The sequence below is a fragment of the Zosterops lateralis genome, assembly GCF_965231275.1.
Source record: "Zosterops lateralis genome assembly, chromosome: 19".
Lineage (NCBI taxonomy): Eukaryota > Metazoa > Chordata > Aves > Passeriformes > Zosteropidae > Zosterops > Zosterops lateralis.
In genome coordinates, this window is record NC_139779.1 from 1,808,455 (window position 1) to 1,823,219 (window position 14,765).

A 14,765-nucleotide genomic window follows, 5' to 3' on the forward strand; every position below is an offset into this window, starting at 1 on the left:
ATAACGGGGGAAGCAGCCAGAGCAGAGTGTGTGTGTTTAATGCTCCTGAGTTAATCTGAGCTGGGGAGATTGGGTGCCACAACCTCAGCCCTGCAGAGGTGACCAGCATTGCTCAGGGCCATTGTTTCAGGCACGTCACATTTCACCCTCCTGGTGGCATTTTCTCACCTCAGGTGACTTCCCCAAAGTCCATCATTTCGTGGCCGTGGCTCTGCTGTGTATTAACAAACATGACAAATGTAATAACCCCTCGACGGTGGGAGCAAACAACACACGCCAAGCGGATATTGTGGGAAATAAAAGTAAAAAAGAGAAGGTGTTTTCTGACCCAGATATTGTGGGAAATAAAAGTAAAAAAGAGAAGGTGTTTTCTGACCTATATATGGAGGTTTAAGCCTCAAAAAATCTTAAAAAAAATTAAAATTGAGTCAAACACAGTCACTCTGGTGTCACCAACAGCTCATTTGCAAACAGCCACTTGAGGATGAAAGGAAAACAAAAAGCTGGAAATCAGGATGGTTGGGTTGGCAGCCTGATCCAAACTCCACCACAGCAAAGTGAGAATGGGTTTGCAAAAGCTCGAGAGTCCTGACAGGAACACTAAAAATAGGTTTGAGATCCTCCTCCTTGGCCTTCATGTATTGTCAGAAACTTCCAGCAGTGACTCAGTGCAGGGATATTTTGATTTATTTTTTTTTTTCTAAAAACTTATGTGGAATAGCTCCTGTTTCGTCCACTGCAATTTGAGTTCTAGTTTTGCATTAAAAGCTGTTTGAAAATGGAGATAACACACATCTCAGGAATGACACTTCATATAAAGCGCTGATAGCCACAAATCAGACCAGAAACACCATATTCAATCTTTAAAACTAGAAGCAATTAGAAAAAAAAACCCGAGTTATTTTTCCCATGTGCTGCTTTCTTTATAGGAAAAAAAAATCCCTAATTTTGACCATTTTATTTCTAAGCATGTTTAAAGTCATGACAATTTGATTTTACAGCAGCCCAGTCTTTAGGAGGTACCACCTATTTAATTTTGGGATTAAACAGAGCCATGATTCGATGTGGCACAACAGAACACCTGAAACCAGAATTTACCAACACACCACTTATATTTATAATTAAAACTTGGGCTTCTCAGACTTGTTACTGTTTATTTTCAAAGCTCTTTGCTCCTGTGCCCTTTGCTGGAGGGGGAACTGTGGGGCGGCTGTGCTGGGTGTCATCCCGCTCTGTGTTTGTGTTGGTGAAGGGTGGCAGTGTTAGTTATTTTTCCCACTTGCCACTTTCCTTATAGGAAAAAAAAAAAAATCCCTAATTTTGACCATTTTATACAGAGTCATGATTCGATGTGGCACAACAAAACACCTGGAACCAGAGCAGCAGTTTCCTCAATTTACCAACACACCACTTATATTTATAATTAAAATCTGGGCTTCTCAGACTTGTTACTATTTATTTTCAAAGCTCTTTGCTCCTGTGCCCTTTGCTGGAGGGGGAACTGTGGGGTGGCTGTGCTGGGTGTCATCCTGCTCTGTCTTTGAGAAAGGAGGCAGTGGAAAAGGACTGAAGGTGGTTTGCAGATGAGCTGATTTTCACCAGAGTGGGGCAAACCCAAGTTGTGTCCCTGAGCTCCTGTGAACCCCCAGCCTCTCCCATAAAGGGGGGATCATTCCAAACCAGGAGCACAGAACATCCCCTCCTTTCCCTCCTCTCCCTGCTGATTAATCCGAGCTCAGTGTCACCCCGGGGGAGGCTCTGGGATGCAGAAACAAACTGATCAAATATGCAATAAGCGGTCAAGCAGTGTCCCCCACAGGCAAGCAGGGATTGGAGCCTGTGTTTGTGCGATGCTGCCAGAGCTGCTCTCGGATCCTGCAGGAAAGGGACTCTCCTCACCTCCACAGCAGCCAGATTGAGCTCCAGAAAAAAAACACACCACATTAACTAAGAGACCTAATGATGGCATATTTGTCCCTTGTTTTGTTGGTTTTGTGGGTTTTTTTGTTTTAAATTAAATGATGTTCATTAAAGGAACATCACCTCCCCATAATTAATTTTGCTTCGAGAAGGGAAAAGGGAAAAAGCTACAGACAATTAATGTACCATGCAAGCTCTAGTAGATGCTCCATATATTTCCAACCCTCCTCCCTCAACAGCATCTCTGCTCCCCCTTCCACTTCTACAAGCAGGGACTGAGTGTTTTTTTGGCAGGGGAAACAGCACAATAACACAACAAACCCCTCTCCCTGTGCACTCCAGCCAGCCTGACAGCACTTCAATAGGGTTACAAGCTCATGTATTGATATCTGCAATCATATTCCCCTCTCCACGACTTACAGAGCTCCAAGAAAACTGTTGAAGACACCCAGACAATGAAATCAATGGGACAGTGATGAGTCTTCACAGAGTAACATGTGCAGAGATGAATAAAAGTGTTTGGGGTTTGAGGCAGGGTGGGAGAGAACAGAGGGAGCTTTTGTTTGGGTGTTTTGTATTATTTGGGTACATTTTTCCTGAGGATTTAAGCCTGGCAGGAAGAACGAGTGTGCATGGCTGATGAGCCAAAAATAAAGAGAGTAATCACAAATAAAGCAGAATTATTCCTCAGCTGTGAATCAGTAGACAGCACTTCCTACAGGCCAGCACACACAAGACAGGGACACGTGTAAGGTCGGGGAGTGATAAAATCAATAATTCCCCAAGCAGGGAAGAAGAGCCCGGTGGTTTCAGCAAATGGCACAAATTAGCCCTCTCTCCACAGCCTTTTGGAAGGCTCCAGGAAGGAAACCCTCCTCGCCCCAGGAAGGTGACAGAATCCATGGCAGTGTCTCCCTGCCCCTCTGTTTATACAGGCAGGGATGAGGATGCAGCCTGGAGGTGTTTGCTGCTTTTATCAAACAGCAAATTGATCGGAGCTGTTGGATCAAAGCACTGACATCTCATAAACTGCACGGGAGAATTCTGCTGACACAAACTCCAGTTTGATTAAACCAACAAACTCTTCCCTGGAAACACCTGCAGACCCATTCCCTGCTTTTAGCAGCCTGAACTTTTCCTACCTTGGCTCCTAAACACAGAGGTGTTAACTAACAGCACAGCCCTGAGGATGAGAGGATGAAATCCCAGCCCCTCAACACTTTTAACCAAATTGGAACCACACTGTGCTGAAGCCAGGAGTGAGGCTGTGAAGCTTTGAGCCCCCTTGTGACAAAGAAGAAACACCTTTCTGAGAGAGCTGAGCAGGACACAAACAGCCCCTGTTTGGCACTGAGGATTCCTCCAGGTGAGAAGCAGGAAGCTGTCCCAACCCTGAGCTCACACCTGTGTGTTATCCACACTCTGTGCTGGAGTTTTTCAGGTTTTTCCCTCATTCCAGGGGTGTTGGCAGCAGGAAAATCCTGAGCCTGGCTCTGCTGTGCCTCCCCTGTAGGATGTTCTCCTCCCCTGCAGGATGTTCTCCTCCCCTCTGCCTGTGCTGGGAAAACACAAGTTTACAGGAGCTAAAAAAGCCACCCTGAGGACAAGCAAGTGAATCCTCTCAGCCCTGCCCTTGACAGGGAATCAGCATTTACTGAAATATCTGTGAACTGAAATCCACTCCCTCTTTTAGTTTCCCATTCCTGAAAGGCTGTCCAGGTTTTGCTGGAGACGATAAATACCGGTGTATATGTAAAAATACTGTGTAAATGTAAAATTTTTGCTTCTTTTAACACTTCTGCAGAATTTAAACCACTTTTTCAGGCTTGGTGTTCAGTCAAGACCTCAGTGGAGGCTTTGCTCCTCCAGGTGGTGACAGGCCAGGCCCTTTCCCTCTCCCCAGCTCCAAGCTAATCCCTCTTCTTCACACACATCACACCCAGCCTTCAGGAGAGCTGCATTTTTTTTTTGAAAAACTGTTTGTGTAATGTATGAAGACTAACTTGGATTCATGAATATTTGATTTAATATACATTTATTCCCCCTAAAGGAAGATACATTTTATTTAATACTGATTGCAGTTCTTATTACCTTCCTAAACCCAGCACACCACTCAGCATTCCAATTATGCCAGCACGCCGTAGTTATGGCTGAGGAAGCACTTTCATTATAAGCTTCTGTTTTTAGACACTTGTAAAACTCCTACTATTACATGCTCATCCCCCCCTCCAAGCCCATCCTGAAAAAATACTCCTTGGAGCTGAGGATGCTTCAGCTGCTTCTCAGCCCAGGCAGGGCAAGACCAAAACCTCCTTGAGCCAAAATTTCCCATTTGGTTTAATTTCCCAAGTTGGGAATCCAGCCCAGATCTGACGACAACAACAATATTGTACTAAAAAAAAAAAAAAAAAAAAAAAAAAAAAAAAAATAATAATAATAATAATAAAATTAAAAATTGAATGAAATAAAAAATAAACCTTCACTTCTCAGTTTACATTGCAATAAGTGCTTGAAAGTGATTTTAAATCTGGACACAACTTTAATCCAGCCGTGTGGGTTACACAGACAGCAATCCCTTGGCTGCTGAGACACTCCAAGGCCCTGGATCAGGAGCACACACTGAAGGAACACAAACCCAACAGCTCCTATATTTTTCCCCCTCCCAAAGCTTGCATTTGCTGAAGAAATCCCTCCTCTCTCAGGAGATCAATTGCATTTATGGAGCAGAGTTACTGCTGAAGAAGAGGCAACACTTCAAGTGACATTTTGCCTGGTGTCTTTATGTCCCTGCCTGGGATGCTGAGCATTCCACTCCAGGATCCCAGGCTGATTTAGGACAGCTGTGGACTTAAGAGAAAAATACTTCCCCACCCCGTTATCTTCATGAGTGCAGTCAATCTCAGCAGCCAGCATTTGGGAGAGAGTTGGTCGGGTGGTTTTACAGCTTAAACGGTGCTAAAAAGAAACAGCACAGGTCATTCTGCTTCCTCTCACCCAAAGTGTTACAAAGCACTTTGTAATGTGCCCCACCAGCCTCAGGTTCCACCTGCAGCTCCCAAAATGCAGCGATTTTGGAGGTGAAAAAAGAGCTGCTTCCAGACAGGACCAAACATTTCACAATGGGAGACTCAAAAAATATTACTGATATAAAATATAAGTAATATAACTTATATATAAAAATATAAATATAATATAAATAAAAATATAACAAGTAAAATTATTACATGATTTAGATAGAGAGGGAGGGAAAGTAATGAGTGATTTTTTTTTAAATTCTGACCAGGATGAAGAGTGAGATCAAGGAGCAAAGGGGGGAATTGTCCAAGGGCCACAAGTGCTGGAGCTGAATTCTGCACAGAGCAGGGCAGGCAGGACGGGGCAGAGAATGAATAGGAACGCTGATTACTTCCACCAAAGCTCAGGAAATGCTCTGCGATCTCATTGAAGTGCCCGGAATGGTGTAATTGGTTCAATTGTCTCACTCAATCCACATCTGCAGAGATTCATTGTGCCTTGGCAGGCAGCCCCTCTCCTGGCCCTGCTCGGGCCCTGTCCCATATTAGACCCAGATTAGATAAGTGCTGTTTTGCTTTGTGCTCTAATGTGTTACCGTTTCATGCTGGGATGTTGGAAAGAAAAAAAATGTAATCACGGGGAGAAAAGGGAGGAGAGGAAGGCACGGAGACATTTGTTTTGAGGCTTCGTTACCCTCTTTAATAAACAGATTTTTCAACAGGTTACGATCTGACTGTTTGTGTGGATAACAGACGGGGTGGGATGTGAGATGTGACACGCACCAAACCTGGCTGGAGAACTGAACGGCTGGGAAAAGTCACATCCCAGACCCATTCAGGACTCTGCTGCCACAGAGGGAAAAGTTCTTGCCTTGAGCAGCTCACAATTCAAACTAGAGCGAGTGTGGGACTGCCAAAGGCATTGCCAGGGCAGGAGGAGGAGGATGATGCTCACAATTCAAATTACAGTGAGTATGGGGTTGTCAAAGGCATTGCCACGGCAGGAGGAAGAGGAGGATGGTCACAATTCAAACTACAGCAAATATGGGGCTGCCAAAGGCATTGCCAGGGCAGGATGATGATGATGATGCTCACAATTCAAACTACAGTGAGTATGGGTTACCAAAGGCATTGCCAGGGCAGGAGGAGGAGGAGGATGCTCACAATTCAAACTACAGTGAGTATGGGTTACCAAAGGCATTGCCAGGGCAGGAGGAGGAGGAGGAGGATGCTCACAATTCAAACTACAGTGAGTATGGGCTGCCAAAGGCATTGCCAGGGCAGGAGGAGGAGGAGGAGGATGCTCACAATTCAAACTACAGTGAGTACAGGGATGCCAAAGGCATTGCCAGGGCAGGAGGAGGAGGAGGAGGATGGTCACAATTCAAACTACAGTGAGTACAGGGATGCCAAAGGCATTGCTCAGTCAGGAGGAGGAGGAGGATGCTCACAATTCAAGCCACAGTGAGTATGGGTTGTCAAAGGCATTGCCAGGGCAGGAGGAGGAGGATGCTGAGCTGGGGGATGCTGTGGCCAGCAGGAACAGTGAGGGGCTAGCTGGCTGTGAGCCCTGGGGTCAGCCTGACTCAGCATCCCCCAAGCACATCGCTCCTGCCTTTAGTGCTCATCACATTCACAGAGTCACAGAATCACAGGATGTGTGGGTTGGAAGAGACCTTCAAGATCATCAAGTCCAACCCAGCCCCAACACCTCAGCATCTCCCATCTGAGGAAAGTCTGGACCAAGGCCCAGCTGGAGGTGATAATGAAGACACAGCCCAGAAACACAAATGCTCTAAAAAGGCAAACCCAAGGAGGGACCAGGCAAAACAGTTCCTGGAATATGGAAACTAGTTTATGGGAAAATATGAATATTCAACAGATTGATACAATAGAAAAAGTATTTAAAGAATGTCTGATACAGCAGAGTGTGGACTTGGCTGAATGCCTTTTTATCTATCCCCTAATTGTCTTATTTTCTATTAAACCTATTTTTAAAAATTACCTAAAAAGTGAACCTTGTTTTTCACAGGGGGAAGCCTCAAAGGCCACTCCATATCCCTGAGGAAGATGCAGGATTCTGGGCAGGACAGGGAAGTCTCTGCACAAGACCTGGAGTGGTTATTAAGCAGAACCTATAAAAGGAAGGATATCCCAAAAATATTTCTTTGCGCTGGCCAGGAATGCAAGGATGGGTTTGTTTGGATTTTCAGCGCCAGCACAGAGTTAGTGCTTGGTTAGTTAGCCTTTCCCCATTGCTCCTCCACGTTATGCACAAAACAATCATCATTTTGGCTTCCTTGAAACTCCCCTCATCCATTACAACCTGCCAGGGGGAGGAGGGAGGCGTGGGGTGAGACAAGTGAGCATCATCCTCCTCCTCCTCCAGCCCATCTGAAATCCTGGTCCTGCTCTCCATGGGCATTTCCTGCCTCTTGGCTCTGCCCATCAAATCATTATTAATCTCTCTGGCCCCGTGTATATTCATTAGATAAACACTGAAAGCGTGATGGTTTTTATTGTCTGCTCCGTCCACATCACAACCCCGGGAGGACAAGATGAATTTGACAGCTAATGTAAAAATTACAGCAGGCAATATATCTCAGATTTGGGTGGAACACCGAGATGAGAGTTAATCAATAAAATCCTAACTTAGGTATTGTATGAAATGGCACTTCATTCATTATTAGGAGTTGGTATAAAACATGATTTAGTGGTTTGATGTATTGGCCCTTCACCTTAGGGACCTATTTTCAAATCCAGCCCAATCCAAAGTGACTAAAGATCCCTGCAGCCCCAGGGCTTGGGGAGGATTCCACTGCCAGGGATTTATGGGAGCTTGCTTGCGCTGAAATATTTGGAGGCACAGGGATGCTGGAAGGGTTAACCCCCAAACCAGCACATCCATGGAAATTCAGCCACTTCCCCTAAAAAAATCAGGTAAAAATTAATGTGTGCTGGGCATTCCTTTCTCTCCTCATGGATTCTCCCCAATCCCTCAACAGCAAGTGCTGGATCACAAACTGCTTTCCACTTTTGCTTCTCTCCCTGCTCTAGAAACCTCCAAGGATTTTTATAGTTGCGATTTTTTTTTGTTTGTTTATTGGGGGTTTTTTGTAGCTCTCAACATGAAAAGCACCTTCTGACTCCCTAAACAAAGATCCAGAGGTCACAAACCCCCCCTCTGGCACAGGACAGCTCAGGTACTGCCCAGCCCAGACTTGGCTATTAAACCCCAGTGAATTCAAACCCATATTCACATATTGGATTTTGAATCCTGATCCATGTAAATAAGACTTGTCTTCTACAGTGAACAAGTTTAACTATAATAACTATAATAACTATTTAACTATAATATCAATGACAATTTTAATTATAATGCTCCAAGAACAGACCTCTGATAGATCTCCTCTATCCCCATCCCCCTTCCACTCCAGGAAGAGAGGGAAGAGATTCTCCTGTTGTATCACACTTGAAAATTAAGCGTGTTGTTTATTTTAAATTTTTTTTTCCAAAATTCCTCACAGTTTTGGTTGTTTTTTGGGTGATTTTGTTTGTTTGGTTGGTTGGTTTTTGTTTGTTTGTTTGTTTTGGGGGTTTTTTGGGGGATTTTTTGTTTGTTTGGTTGGTTGGTTTTTGTTTTGTTTTGTTGGGTTTTTTTGTTTGTTTGTTTTTTGGGGGTTTTTTGTTTGTTTTTGTTTTTGTTTTTGTTTTGTTTTTTGTTTTTGGGGGGGGTTTGGGGTTTTTTGGGGGTTTTTTTTTGGTTTGGGTTTGTTTTGTTTTGTTTTGGTTTGGTTTGGTTTTTTTGCACTGGGGTGCTGCACTACTACGCACAACACAAATTCAATCATCTTCAAATATTCCAAGAAGAAAAAAAAAACCAAAAAATCTTTAATAATTCATAGGGAGAACACATGGCAGCACAGCCCATCCTCCCTGCTCAAAAAGGGCACAGAAAACCAGTGCTTTGCTCTCCTGCTGTCTTTTTTACAATCAATTGCTCCAGGAGACCTTGTACAAAAGACCTGGCTCAGGTGTCCTATGAATCCAGTAGCCATCACAGCCCAGTAAACCTGAATGAGAAGTGGGATGATTTAGATGCTAATGACTAATGGAGAGATATCTGTCCTGCAATTCGTGCAGGGATAGCAGGGAGCTCACTCAGGTCTTGTCTGTGCAGGGGGAGAAGAGAAAAATTCCTTATCGCATTTTATAAGTTTGCATTTATAGGGGCAAATAAAATAGAGCGGTTTTTTTTTTTAAAACCAGGAAGCATTTCAGAGGACAGATTTTTATTATTTTTTTCTTTTCCATATAAAAATCACAGATAGAATTTAACTTTAAATACTTTTCTGGCTAGGGAAAAAAAAAATCAATTGAACTGATTACCTTGTTGAGTACCAGTGAAGATTTTAGTTGTCTTTGTAATTGCAATTTTTCCTTGCTGCCTTTTAAACATAAAAGGAAAGTGACTTTACTGCTGCAGTAAAACCATGGGCCCTAGTCAAAACCAACAAAGCAGAGTATTAACCCCCTCTGTGCTCTTCCAGCTCCACAGGCACCTTTAAAATCTTTCTGTTCAGAAGATCAGTGGTAAATCCATCTCATGTGCTTTAGAGGCAGCACTTTAATTTTTTTGCCCCCCAAAAATCAACCAATTTTGAGAAGCTTCTAGAATAAAAATTAAAGGAGCTGGTGACTAATGTAACCAGCAAAGTGGCTCCCACTCAAAGGACAAGGATGTGTCTCAGGTTCTCAGGGACTGGATGGAAAATATTTCTGCCCAGCACAGTGGTCACTCTGCTGTGATTCCTTGTCCCATCTCACAGCAGCCATCTGCACCTTTCCTCCCTGATTTTCATTTCCAGAGCTGCAGGGCCCAGCATTGGTACCACTTGAGCACTTTGAGGCACAAAGGCAGAGCTGCCTGCCCTGGCCATGGAAAACTCCCAGACACCACTGACCGAAACTCTCCCAGCAGTTTAGAATTTCTATCCTGATGGAACCACTGATCTGCTGGAAATACCACCTAAAACTCCCCACAGCCCTCTCAGATTGGGTCAATACCACAGGATTTTTGGGTCAATACCAAAGATTTTAATGTCAACATCAGCTGTGAGGCTGGGACAGACCATGACAGCAGCAGGAGCTGCCCTTGGCACACTCTGCAGACTGTTGGCATTGATGCCTCCAGCACTTCCAAAGAGATGGAACCCTCAGGACAAGCTGGACCAGCTCAGCCTCCCCTGATCACCATATCAGAGTGTCTTCAGTGCCAAAAGGATTTTCAGTGTCACTTGGTAGTGATAAGGCTCCATACGAGTCTCCTGGGTTTTATATTTATATTTATACATTGCTCTATATACAACACCCCCCACTCATAACAGGCATGGTTACAAGACAATCAGTTAGAGGGAACAAAAATAGATTTCCCAAACCAGACATCATAAATTCAGCCCTTCACTCCTCCTGGTTTAAAACCAGCACAAAGTGCAAATATAAAAGTGACACTTGGAGGCTTCTGCGGGTCCTGCTGAACAGGGAGCAGAACCAAAGGGAGGCAAGGACTTGAGCTGGAGGTCCAAATAATCATCCAGGAACAAAAATGGACTTTCCTCAGCCAAAACAGCAAAGATTCTGCCATTCAACAACCATTTCTGGTCAGAATTTACTTTGCCTCCACCACCCTGGATCCTCCAGACAGAGCTCTTTATGCATTTCCCCTGCCAGCCTAAATCACCGTTCCCATTGTGAGGGTTTTATTGTGGGCCATTCACAGGCACAGGCTGTCACTGCTGTGCAAACCACGCTGGGGAGGGAGCCAAGGGAGCAGCCCCTGAGCCAGGCAGTGCCTCCAGCCTGAGCCCCCAGTGACACAGTGCTCCCTCCCAGGGGACAGAACTCCCCAGTCCCATCACACTCTATTGGGTCTTAACAAAAATTTCCATTTCTAATTCTTTTGGGATTCCCTAAAGGTCTCTCTTGTTCTTGATGTATTGGCCCTTCACCTTAGGGACCTATTTTCAAATCCAGCCCAATCCAAAGTGACTAAAGATCTCTGTAGCCCCAGGGCTTGGGGAGGACATCACTGCCAGGGATTTATGGGAGCTTGCTTGTAATGAAATGTTTGGAGGCACAAATGAAATGGTTCATGTTCTTTAGTGCTCTTTTTTTTTCAACCGTATGAGGTTCTAGAGTCAGTACAACCCTACCCAGTTAAACCAGCTTGAAAACAAGTCCAACTAAACCTCAGCCATGATCCCAACCAGCTGGTCCTCCTCCAACATCCCCCCAAAACCCTCAGCAGTTGGCACTGAAATATCCCAAGCAAGGGAGAGGAAATGCTGTGAGGTGTCAGAGTCACAGTTTGAAGGATCACAAAGTCAGAGGCTGCAGAGGAAGCGTGGTAGACGCTGCTGAAATCACAGTTTGCTCTCACTCTGCAGAGCAGGGCTCTTGTGACACCAAATCCACAACACTTTTGGTGGCCAGGAGATCAAAGGTGCTTTTACTCAACGAATTCAGCACTTCTGTCTGGGCAGGGAGCAGAGAGTCAACAGAATTCCTTTAGTTCCTCGTTTCTAATACCTTAAATGTCTCAGAAAACCACCAGCCCAACACTCCACACACAGGGACTCTGACAGGACATTCAAGACTCAAGTCCCTTGATCCGACACACAAATTACCAGGTGTTTACAACCCATGGGTTTGAACACACAAAAAAGAGTGAAACAGCAGATGGAATTCACAGTGAGAGGAACAAAAAATCCGAACAAATTCTAACTAAAATATTGAATCGAGTATTACTCCTACAACAAATCACCCCATGCCTGTTTCAGGTGTCAGTGCTGGTCTCCTTGGTTGTTCTGACCCAGGCTCTGGGTCTCACACCAAGCTGCCACCAGCCAGGGCTGGTTTTTTCTGTTGTTTCTCCCAACACCAGCCTGTTTAATGCCATGCAAGGCTCTTCCCCAGCCCCACACCGCATGCTCCTGCCCTCATTCCAACCGAGGATTTAGCTCCTTGTTGTCAGAGGATGAATGTTTTTATTCTGTTTGCTCCCAGGCCAGTATCAAAAGCTCCCAGTACATGGGTTAACCAGATGATCCTTTAATACACAAAGGACCCCCAAACAGCTTAACCTTAACCCATCCGTAAAGATTCCACCCAGCCCTGCTAATGCTGTCCTGAATCGTGTTCTCTATTATTACGTCTGAAATCCGTTAAAATTTCACACAATTTCCTGCACAGCAGTGTATATAATAGTGCTGGGAGCCAATATGTTTCTATAATTGGGCCTGTAGTGGGGCAGAGTCCAAAGCAATTAATCCAGCCTCCTTCCTTGTTTGCGCCCATATAAAGCTGACAGGGTAGAGAGTAATTGGAAGTGAGCGGCCTCTATCCCCTACTTTAAATTAATATTTTCCTGTTCTGATTTAATTTCACCCGGTAACAGTGACACAAAGACACGCCATGTCAAGCACTAAGTAATCTGCAGCAGCTGCCTTAGGAGGAAACTTTTATTCATCAGTAATATAGTGACCTGTATATCACTCCACGCGCTGTATACAATATTCCTGTCACACAGACAGCTGCATTTAACTCTGTATAATCAGCAGAGATGGAGAAAAAAAAAAAAAAAAAAATATATATATATATAATGTGTATATAGCCCTTTATATGTGTGTTTGTATGAAGATACAAAACAGATGCGGGGATTTATTTAATTATGAAACACTCAGCTTTCCAAAGAATTAAATGGCAAATGTAAAAAACATGCTAATCAGCAGAGCCAAGAATCCATGCAAATGAAAAGCCAGAAGTAATGGCCAAAACAGCCAGGCCATTAAATCAAATCACTGAGAAAATAATGGCTAAACTCTCTCTTACTTGTAACACTCAATTTATGTAGTCAATATGGCTCTGAATGAATGAGTGAAGGTACTAAGAGCACAAATCTAAATTCAATATACATATCTTAGAAAAATCCCCAGCGCCCGCGCTGACGAGGCGAGCGAGGGAAAACAGAACTGCCTTCAGCTGGGATCATCCCCTGCCTGCACCACACAAAACACCCAAATGTCCACAGATTATGGTAACAAGCCCAAAGCTGCCAAAGAATTTATGGGAGCCTGTGGCAAGCTGGGACCAGGCAGGGCTTGGCAGGATGGGAATTGGGAGGAGGAGTTCCTTGAGCTGCACAAGGTCCTGGACACAGCTAAACACAGGTGGGAAACACCAAAGCTGTTCCCCTTCAATACCTGCTATATTCATATACAATGTAATATATTTTTAATTCCTAGACTGCTCAGACCTCAAAGGTCTCCTCCAGAAGCAGGAGATCACTCTTGTAGTGACTTGTTGGAAATAAGGGGTTTTTTTCCAAATAAATAGGGCTGCTCAGTCTCACAGCTCAGATTTGTTTTCCAGGGAATTTGAAGCTGTGTTGCCTCCAGCCCACATTTGAGAAGCACAGCAGAGTGCCATGGACAGCACCACAATGGCTGGACACAGTTAAACACAGGTGGGAAACACCAAAGCTGTTCCCCTTCAATACCTGCTATATTCATATACAGTGTAATGTATTTTTAATTCCTAGACTGCTCAGACGTGGCCAAGAGAAGCAGGAGGTCACTCTTGAAGTGACTTGTTGGAAATAAGGGGGTTTTTTTCCAAATAAATAAGGCTGCTCAGTCTTACAGCTCAGATTTGTATTCCAGGGAATTTGAAGCTGTGTTGTCTGCAGCCCACATTTGAGAAGCACAGTAGAGTGGCATGGACAGCACCACAATGGCTGCAGGCACAAAGCCCTCCTGGCCCAAAATGTAACAAAATTCACCACTAACACCCTGCAGGCTCAGCTCTCTGTGCTTGGGCATAAAAAGGAGCTGAAGGATCTGTTTGTAGGGTGAAAAAATGGGAATCCCACTTTACAAACTCCATGTGCAGCCCTGCAGCAGTGACACCCAGGTTTATCAGGGACCCAGAAAGAGCTGCAGGAGGTTTACTTGCAGAAAAGTCTAGTCTCAGGAGACTACACGGCAGCTTAGCCCTCTGTGGATCAGCAGCTTATTTCCAGTTGCTTAAATGTTCTCCTCCTCTCTTGTTCCTGATTCTGCTGGATTTTCTCCCAGCTCGCCAGTATTACATTTCCATTTACAGGCAATGTGCTTAGGCCAGAGATGATCACCAGCTAGAAATAAAGCTGACCCTAAGAAGTCCCCTGCACTAAGCCCAGCTCAGCTGCCAGGTGATCCTACAGCAGTGGATCCTACAGTATTACAGCCCTGTGAGATTCCTCCTGTACCTGCTCCAGGAGCTGAGGCCATGGGACATCACAATCAGCTGTCACTGTATTGTCACCTCCTTACAGAAACCCCTTCCAGAAATATTTGGGATTGCTGTTTCCCCCAAAAAAGCCCATCATGTCACTACAGCCCTGCTCCAGCTGTGCTCACAAATCCCAAAGCCACAGACTCTGCAACATCCTGGGGACACCAGAGCTCCTTGCACCCCCAGGGTTTGTGCCCACACCAGCTGTGGTTACTTTTGGAGCTGGTTTTGCAGGGGGAAGGAGGTTCTGCACAGCCCTATTTGTTACTGCTGCTCCCATCACCTGCCAAGTCCATTTACACCAGCAGATTTTCTAAACCTGACCTTGTTTTTGCATTCAAGTGACAAAAAGCTTTTCCCCAGTAATGTTTTGGACACTGCTGGATGTGTCCCACTGCTCTTCTGCAACACACACAACTCAGGCAGGATGGATGCCATGAAGAAGAAAAGGTATTTACTTCAGGGCAGGGCTTTTCTCCTAAGGAAAATCATCACAAA